Source organism: Hyposmocoma kahamanoa, unplaced genomic scaffold (assembly GCF_003589595.1).
Source record: "Hyposmocoma kahamanoa isolate Upper Pololo Valley unplaced genomic scaffold, ASM358959v1 63, whole genome shotgun sequence".
Classification (NCBI taxonomy): domain Eukaryota; kingdom Metazoa; phylum Arthropoda; class Insecta; order Lepidoptera; family Cosmopterigidae; genus Hyposmocoma; species Hyposmocoma kahamanoa.
In genome coordinates, this window is record NW_020653851.1 from 12,114,310 (window position 1) to 12,123,446 (window position 9,137).

Below are 9,137 nucleotides of genomic sequence, written 5' to 3' on the forward strand. Positions count from 1 at the left end.
ATATTAAAATATTAACAACAATATTTCTTCTAGAAAACATTAGTGTAGAATATAAATTGACTGTGATGTTCTCCTTCAATGTTCACGATTTAACTACTTTTCTTGTCGATGCGGTGTGTCTTATTTATAATTATCAAACGATCTCTGTATTGTTTTCAAAACAAAAGAGATTGTTGTTATTATACATATAATTTATGTAAATAAAAGAAATTAAGTACCTGATACTAGAATTCACTGGAGAAAAAACGATTGATCGCACTGAGTGCGAACAAAATTTGAGAAAACAATGACAGGTACAAATCGGAGAAACATTTATAATAATAGTGCAGAGAAGTTTACAGATCACAGAAGGTCTTCAATATTATAAATTCGAACAAAATACCTAGATCATGGTCTACTGCCTCTCCTTATAAATACGATATTTCGTCATTTCGAAATTCTAAAGAAACTCTAAATGTGTCGCAACCAAATTGTGTAGTGTACGGCAAATAAGCTACGCGATATGTTCAAAAATAAATTTTCTCTAATGCCGATTTTAGAGTTTTCATGCTGGGAACCTCGGTCTCAAAAATATCGAGACTCTCGACGATATTTTTTCATTTTGGAGACTCAAGATTGATGTTTTCAGTTCCGGGAATACTGAGACTTTTGATTCTTAAATTACTTCATTATACAGTATTAAAAATGTACTAAACCAAATTTTTTTGACGCTGTAGAGTTGAACATCGTATAATCTGTGGAGATTGAGGATGATAGTAATAAAATCAGACTCTCTCCATCTGAAACCACATTAAACGCCCTTTGTTTCTTACGTGCCAAATACAAAAATGAAAAACTTAAGTACATAATAAAATTATTATTTTTATTTTGTATTTTGAATAAAGAACTTCATTAAAATATCACATTTAACTGTTTAACGTATAAGCATTGAAAGCTACTTTTGAAGTAGTCTGATTTCTCTCTCTCTCAAATCTCGGGATTTTTGAGACTACTCCGAATCCCGATTTTTTCCCGGGACGCGGAACTGCACTGTGGCTGTAAGCACTAGCCTATTTACAATATGGTGAACCATAATTAAAATTTTTAGTACTGTATTTTGACAATAATAGCTACACTCTGCGGAAAACATTTTAGATTTTTTATTAATGACAATGATCATCCTTTATTATAACATGATTAAACGTAGGTCACTGTTTTATTGAAAGTATCACAATCACATTCCAACTGAAAGCCACGATTCCAACGATTAGCCGTTTGACAAAGAAGCACTCTTTCGCAATGCGGCTGAACATAAAATCATAACATGAAACTGTCTTAACGCATGTTTTCCCATAATTTTTCTTGCGACAGATCAAATTAAATTGAATAATTCCATTTAGGTTACATTCATCATTAACCCAGTTATGCGTCCCAATGCTGGGCACGGATCTTTTACGTCGTTTAGGCCGCCATGCTGCGCTAGCCCAATGGGGGTTGGGGACTTCATACGTTTTCCGAGGGTTGTGAACCTTCTTCGACGTGCAGGTTTCATCACGATGTTTTCCGTCATCGCAAAGCTCATGGTAAATTTCAAATTAAATTTCGCACATAAATTCCGAGAAACTCAGATGTGAAACCTCAAAGAGTGAGCTCTATAGTGTATTGTACCTTTATTAGAAACAATACATTTCGACAGTCAATAATAAGAGACAAAATGGGAACCCAGAAATAGCTATTTCCATTTGTGCTCACTATCAGATAGCTATATGAAATAGATTCAGTAGTACGAAACGAAACTCATGCAAGCGTCACCGATAAAGAGATATAGATCATGTTGACATTTATCTGTATGGCCTCAAATCTCACTTTGACATTTATACAAGTAGAATGCAGAACCTGTTCAGCGTGTGGCTAATCCATAATATACACCTACTTGACGTATGAAATGTACTTGCAATTAAATTGTGACTTTCAAAGTTTTGGTCTTATAGTAACATTAACCTACGTAAAGGTTTGATAACTTAATTTTGGTTCTTAAAACGGTAGCGCTAGTATCAATTTGTGACTTCAGTGTTTTTATAATCTATAGAAGACATTAGTTCTTTCAAATTCCGACAGGGGAGGGTTTAATTCAAATTCAAATATTTTCTTGCGGATTATTCATCCGTGTTGGTTAGTATAACAAAGAAAAAAACTTATACACTAATGTTAGTAATTACAACTTATAAATATGTACTGGGTTTCGTGTATATATGAAGTTTAGTCCAGTGTTCAAGGAATGAATCCTGGACCCGGCCAGCAATAATACTCACGATGCCGTAACCGCTGCCACGCACTCGTATTAAGGATACCGCTCTCTTTCTCATGATAGCGGCAACTCCCTCATGAGTTTCTGCGAACATACAGAATAAAAATTAAATGAAAATACGCGGCAGCCGCAACAGCATCCAGAATATATTATTGTACACGACTCTTAGACAGCTGAGAGCTTTCCGTATGTAGTTGACCCATAGCTGTAGGTAAAATATGTATATCTTGCTAGACTTTCCGCGTATGTATACATGCATAAGTATTATAAAGATATCTCTTGCCGACCGGCTACTGGTCGGGGCAGACAAACACTTCTTTATATTTTCTATTGCTTTATGTCAATATATTTTTTACTTGTAGATCGCTCGATTCTGTTTTAGTTAGATTTTCTTAAATTATAATCTAAGATGATTTTACTTTGAGCTTGATTTTCCCAACCTCCTCAACAATATCAAAGGACTCACATTTGACCTAAAAGAAAAAGATGCACTTAGTCAGTATTGAAAGTACTGAAATTACATCAGACTTCGAACTTTATACAAGAGCTTAAAGAACATAGATACATTTTGGATTGTCTCGTCGTAATTGGTACAGAGTTTTAGAAGTGTTCAGTAAAAAGTGCAATTCTCAAAGTCAAAGTCAAATAAGTCAGCCAAACATGCCGTATGCCATAAAGTTCCCCGTAATCGACACACACATACAGGCGGATGTTAGCCGCAACGTGATTCTGAGTATTATATTGCAATTTTACTGCGGTCGCCTCACCCTTTTATTAAGTATGGCGAATACAGCAAATCACATTTTTTGCAGAGATATATATGATATATGTCTTGTAGTAAATAGTAATAAAAGTTGCAGTAAAACTCCTTGTGAAAGAGTCCAGCGAAGTAATGCCACCTTACTTATTGTGTCACTTGGCAGTAAAGTGAGCATTACTGTGTTTCAATTTTGAAGGATAATGGGGTTGGTGAAATTATAGGCACATGACCAGTCGGTCAACTTATGTGTCAGTGTGACGGGCGCAGGGGGCATTAGAGAGAGAGAGAGGCACAGATTTTTGCGACTTAAAGCTCTGAGTGGCACTGCAACTATTATGGACAGGCGTACCACTTACCACTAGGCGCACGATTTGTGCATCCCGTCACTTGGTATCATAAAAAAAATCATAAACAGTTAAGTGTATCTTAAAAGACAGTGGAACTATTTAAGTTTATGTAGAAAAGTCATTTTCATTGAAATTGTAAATTACTTTATTTCGAATTATAATGGACGAATAAATAACTGTATACAGTCTAGAATTCGAATTCGTATTAATATACATTTGCAAAAGAAGCAAAACATATTTCCTTGTCTACAAATTAATCTTACTAAAAAAATTTTAGTAAACAGACTGTAACTTGAATCGCCAACCAACGAACAATGACTTATACATGTAAAATGCCGTAAAATTATTGTGTGCGTTTTCATTTAAAAATAATGAAAATTTGACGCGCAATATAAGAAACTCGATGCGGATACCTCGAAAACAAAATTGAGAATTCAGCCTTTGTGGTAAAATACCACGTGACGTTATGACGTCAGGGATGTCACGGGACTTATAAGTCTTCATCTCAAGATATAAATGGGATAGCTTAGTATCAGTGAATATACCATTAGTAGTATAATTCAATGGTATAAATTATACGAAGGAATAACAATGATCGGGATACGGCACAAATTAAAAAAACTAAATCTTCACATGGGCTTTTGAAATGTGCATTTTTGCTTTGATTCATTATTCGCGCGTATTAGGTGTTGATTTTACTTTACAGGTGTGCAGCTCACAACGTATATTAATAATTAACTTTTTAATTAAAATACTAAATTATGCAAATTATAAACTGCTCACAAAGCTTATCTAGAGCAACCCAACATATAAATTTAAATCCAGTCATTTTATGAGCGCGAGCACGACACAAGAATATTCCGTGTTATATCCAGGTTAGATCATGATGGCTGTCTGTAATATATATTGTAAATAACAAATGGGTCCTGTCATTAGATAATATCTTTAAGGTTATAGCAAACAGGCACCTTTTAGGTGAGGGTGTATCTGGTTTCTCTACGTCATCCTTTTCCATCAGGAGCTAAAATTCTATCAAAAGCATAAAAATCGATTTAGTACATTTCATTTGAATAAACATGTTCAAATTTATTCAATCGAAAAGCACAAGATAATCAATTGATACATACCATATTTTTTATTCTCAATTACCTGTTATGAATCAATTGATACATACCATATTTTTGTTTTTCAGTTACCTGTTATGAATTATATAAAAAAAGACTTATAAGTATAAAACATGGCGACGTGACAAAAATTTGAGTAAACAGATGTTCACTCACTCTAATAGAACAAGAAGTTGTTCACTCTTAAATAAAAATATACACATAGTAACGGTTACAGAGTACATACTTCACGTGTTCTCCAAAAAGGTACGATTTCACGTTTACATCTTGGCAAAAATTACTGTTGCTTACATAGGTCAATGGTTACTTATTAATGCAAACATCTCAACTCTTATGTGTCTTTCTTGTCTTTGTGTTATACACTTTACAGGTAAATTTGGCAATAAAATGCTTAATCTATCTATATCAATATATAACTATAACTGCCTCCGTGGCCGAACGGTTACCACGCCGGACTGCCATGCAGAGGTCCCAGGTTGGTTTCCCGGGCCGACAGAAATAGTTGTATGGCCTACAATTATTTCTCTCGTGAGATTGGGCGTAATTTGTGGTTGTCTAAGTGTGTGTCCATGGCACCCGCGACACAGGGTTTCCCTAGTGCGAGGCCATGTTGAGTGTGTGCGTTATTATTATTTTTATTATTATTATTATTATCAATAATTTTCTATAGATACAGAAAAAATTATCAACTTTACTGTTCCATACATATTATTTTTATGATTTGACTCTACCAAAATGTATAGGGTTATTGTACCAATGGTTTTATTATATACGGATGATCTACGGTACTACTGTGCACTACCTGGGCATTTACGTGACTAGATTACGTGATTGTGGCAATCGGCCTATGCTATGAATAGGACAATCAGAATATTATATTTTGATAAACTGTCTAACAAATTTCATATCTAGAAGGTTGCCAATTTCTATGGACTTATTGTTATTTGTAGAGACATCAACATTCGCTCAAAAACTACTGAGTTAGGGCAAACATAAAACGTGGAAGTAATATCGGAAGTTATCGACAGTCTCACAGCTGTAACGCATGGCAGGCAGGATAGGCATTCGTTAATTTAGATACAACGTATCATCATTCAACTATTATTAAAAATTGAGGCGCTAATAAAGGAAACGTCACAAAACTTCATAAATAACCATTTAACATCGTTGAATGACTTCCGACCAGAGGTGGGCAGTGAGTTAAAATCCAATCAACCCTATAAACCTGTGTTTTTACCCAAAGCGCCGAATTTTAACCCATTTCTGCCCAAAATTGTGGGTAGGAACGGCGAATACGGAATTTGGTATTATTCCATACTTACCACAAATTTCATTGTAAAAACTTTTTTTTAGACGAAAAACAGGCAACTCCACATAATACCCACCTTGCAATCCTTTAGATTCTTACTATTAAGGATTCTCATTACAATTAGATTTTTATGATAATCGATTCAAATTTATATAAATAAATAAATAGTAGCATTGACGTGTTCTTGAGAATCTTAGAGGGTGGAAACGAGAATACATGAGAAGTGTGTGTAAATTCCTGCTAAGTGCATTCCCGTACTGGTCCAATCTAGGCACTACTCATAAGGAGTATGTATATAATATAAATTTACATTTTTACAATTTAACATGCCGTCATAGTGACGTTATATTATGTTTTGACATCAATAAGTTCGTAAGGAATTTCAAAGTTTTTGAGGATAGTTTACATTTACCCCTAAGGTATCTGAGACATATTGCTAGTTTACTAGCTTTTAATACTTATTAAGAACGCTGTTATAGAAGATATAACTCAGTCCCACGACAACGCTCGTACTCTAAGTAGCAACAATACACTTATTACTAATCAACATTTAAACTAGAAAACATGTCAACAGAAAAGTCTAATCGTTTTCAAGTAGTTCATCAAAACATTCAAGGCTTTTCTGGCAAAATATTAGAAATATAAGTCTTTTTTAAACGATATTTCCGTTGACGTGTTTTGTGTAACATGACACTGGTTGAAAGATTACGAAGCAATTAACCACGTGGAAAATAAGACGGCAAATTTATTAAATCAAAAGATGAGGTAGCCCAAACTTTTGAATGCATTATTTTCTGAAATCGCCGTGAACACTACAAAATCATTAAATCCCTCTCCATCCCTTGCTATTGATCTACTAAAGAAAAATTTTAAAGTTTGTGGCAGTGTATTTAATTTTCATCATCTTAATTCAAAAGACATCATTAAAGCTTTCAAATGTATACAAGTTAAAAAAACTGAAAATCTCTGGGGCCTATCGACTAAAGTTATAGACTCGGTAATCTATCTAATTTCCCCACATTTAGCTGATGCATTCAATAGCTGTGTTGACGAAGGTATTTTTCCCGATTTGGTGAAATACAGTAAGGTTGTTCCTTTATTGAAAAGCGGCAGGAAGTTGATCCTAGTAACTATAGGCCCACTTAATTTTATTTTATTATAATGTAAGTGTGCATGTGACCTCCATCTCACCTGACGGAAAGTGAGGAAGAGGTCAACGATGGAGTATGCACAGCAGAATAATGCCTATTCACTCTCGCCTTGAAAAGGTCCAAGTTATGACGTTCAGAGAACAAGTCTGAAGGCAGGGAATTCCACTCCTTAACCGTTCGCCATATAAATGTGGAAGCGTAACGCTTCTTGCGAATCTTTGGAATATCCACAACATAGGGGTGGAAGCCAAACCTACGCCTAGTCCCCCGATGATGGAAAGGGGAAGGCGGAATTAAACCGTGTAATTCCATCGCACACTCTCCGTGATATATCCTGTAAAATACCGATAAGCAGGCAACTTTACGGCGGTGTTCAAGGCTTTGCAGCTTCGCCTCTACTAATCCCGAATCACCTATAAGCCTCTTGACACGCTTGTCAATTGAATCCAAGGTGGCCAGTTGGTATGTAGCAGAGCCATCCCAAAGGTGGCAGCAGTACTCTATACAAGACCGGACTTGTGCTTGATACAGCTGAAGCAACTGTCCCGGTGTGAAGTAACGCCTCACCCTGGAAAGATGCCAAGCTTCCTGGCTGCATTTTTGGCCATATATTCAATGTATCTGCCGAAGTTCTGATTGGACGATAGGTTCATTCCAAGTAGCTGAAGTCGGTCAGCTTTCGGTATGGATATTTATCACGAAAAGTCGGAGTCAGCTCAAAGCGGCTCCGTTTAGTAGAGAATAGACACGCGTTTTGGTAGCGTTAAATTTGCTAAGATTGGCATCGCCCCAATCAGAGACTGCCTTGAGCGTCAAATCTAAATGGTTAACCATAAACTCTCGACAATACTGGATTTCCTCTCCACTGACCCTTGCATTGGTCAAATATCTATCTAGAACTGTGCTGTCATCAGCACACGCAAAGGTACCTGGAAATAACATATCATTGATATGCAGCATAAAGAGAGTTGCGGACAGTACGGAACCCTGAGGAACTCCGATCTATCGCCATATGTTCGGAAGAGTACCCTTCTAAGACCACTCGAATGGAACATTCACTCAAGAAATCCGAGATCCAATTACAAAGGTCAGTGGGAAGCCCACAACCCATGTTGTGGGCTTCCCACTGCAAGCTTCCATAAGCTTGCTTAAAAGGCTTTCGTGGCAGACCGTGTCAAAGGCTTTAGAAATGTCCAAAGACACTGCAAGTGCTTCGCCTTGCTTTTCTATAGCCTCGCTCCATATGTGATAGGCATACACTAGAAGATCCCCGATAGATCGCTCTCGTCGGAATTCATATTGGCGATCACTGAGGAGGTCATTGTTTTCAAGGTATAACAGGAGACGGTTATTGAGTACACGTTCCATAGTCTTGCAGAGTATAGAAGTGACTGAGATAAGTCTATAGTTGACAGGGTCAGCTCTGTTTCCCTTTTTGGGCACAGGTTGCACGTTTGCAAGCTTCCACAACCTGGGAACTACACCAGTCTCAAGTGAGAGGCGATACAAGTCAATTCTACCAGCTTTAAGTAAAATATTCGAAAAGGTTATGTTGACTCAACTACTGTCGTATTTCGGAAGGAATCATATTTTTCATAGTGAACACATATCTTTGATACTTGGGAAAGGTCCACTACGCCTTGAACGCTATTGGGGTTTTCGGTGACCTCTCAAAGGCATTTGATTGCGTGGATCATATTACTCTTGTTAGGAAGCTGGAATATTACGGAGTAAGTGGTAAGGCGTTAGAACTTGACTCGTGATATCTTAATGGTAGAATTCAAAAAGTAGACATAAATGGAGTGACTTCTTTGGGTTCTCCGGTAAAAATGGGTATTCCGCTGGGCTCAATGCTTGGACCTTTCTTATTTCTCATTTATATTAATTATCTACCATTTTTTGTTAAGGACCTTTGCGAAATAGTATTATTTGGTGACGAGACATCCTTGATTTTTAAAACAAACAGACATGACGTTAACTATGACAATATTAACGATACCCTTTCAAAGGTAATTTATTGGTTTAACATTAACAATTTATTGCTCAATGTCAAGAAGACTAAAATAATAGAAGAGATATAAAATCGACTAGCCCAATCATAGAAATAAATGGAGAAAAGTTAGACCTTGTTAATAAAGCTGTCTTTTTGGGAGTGACCT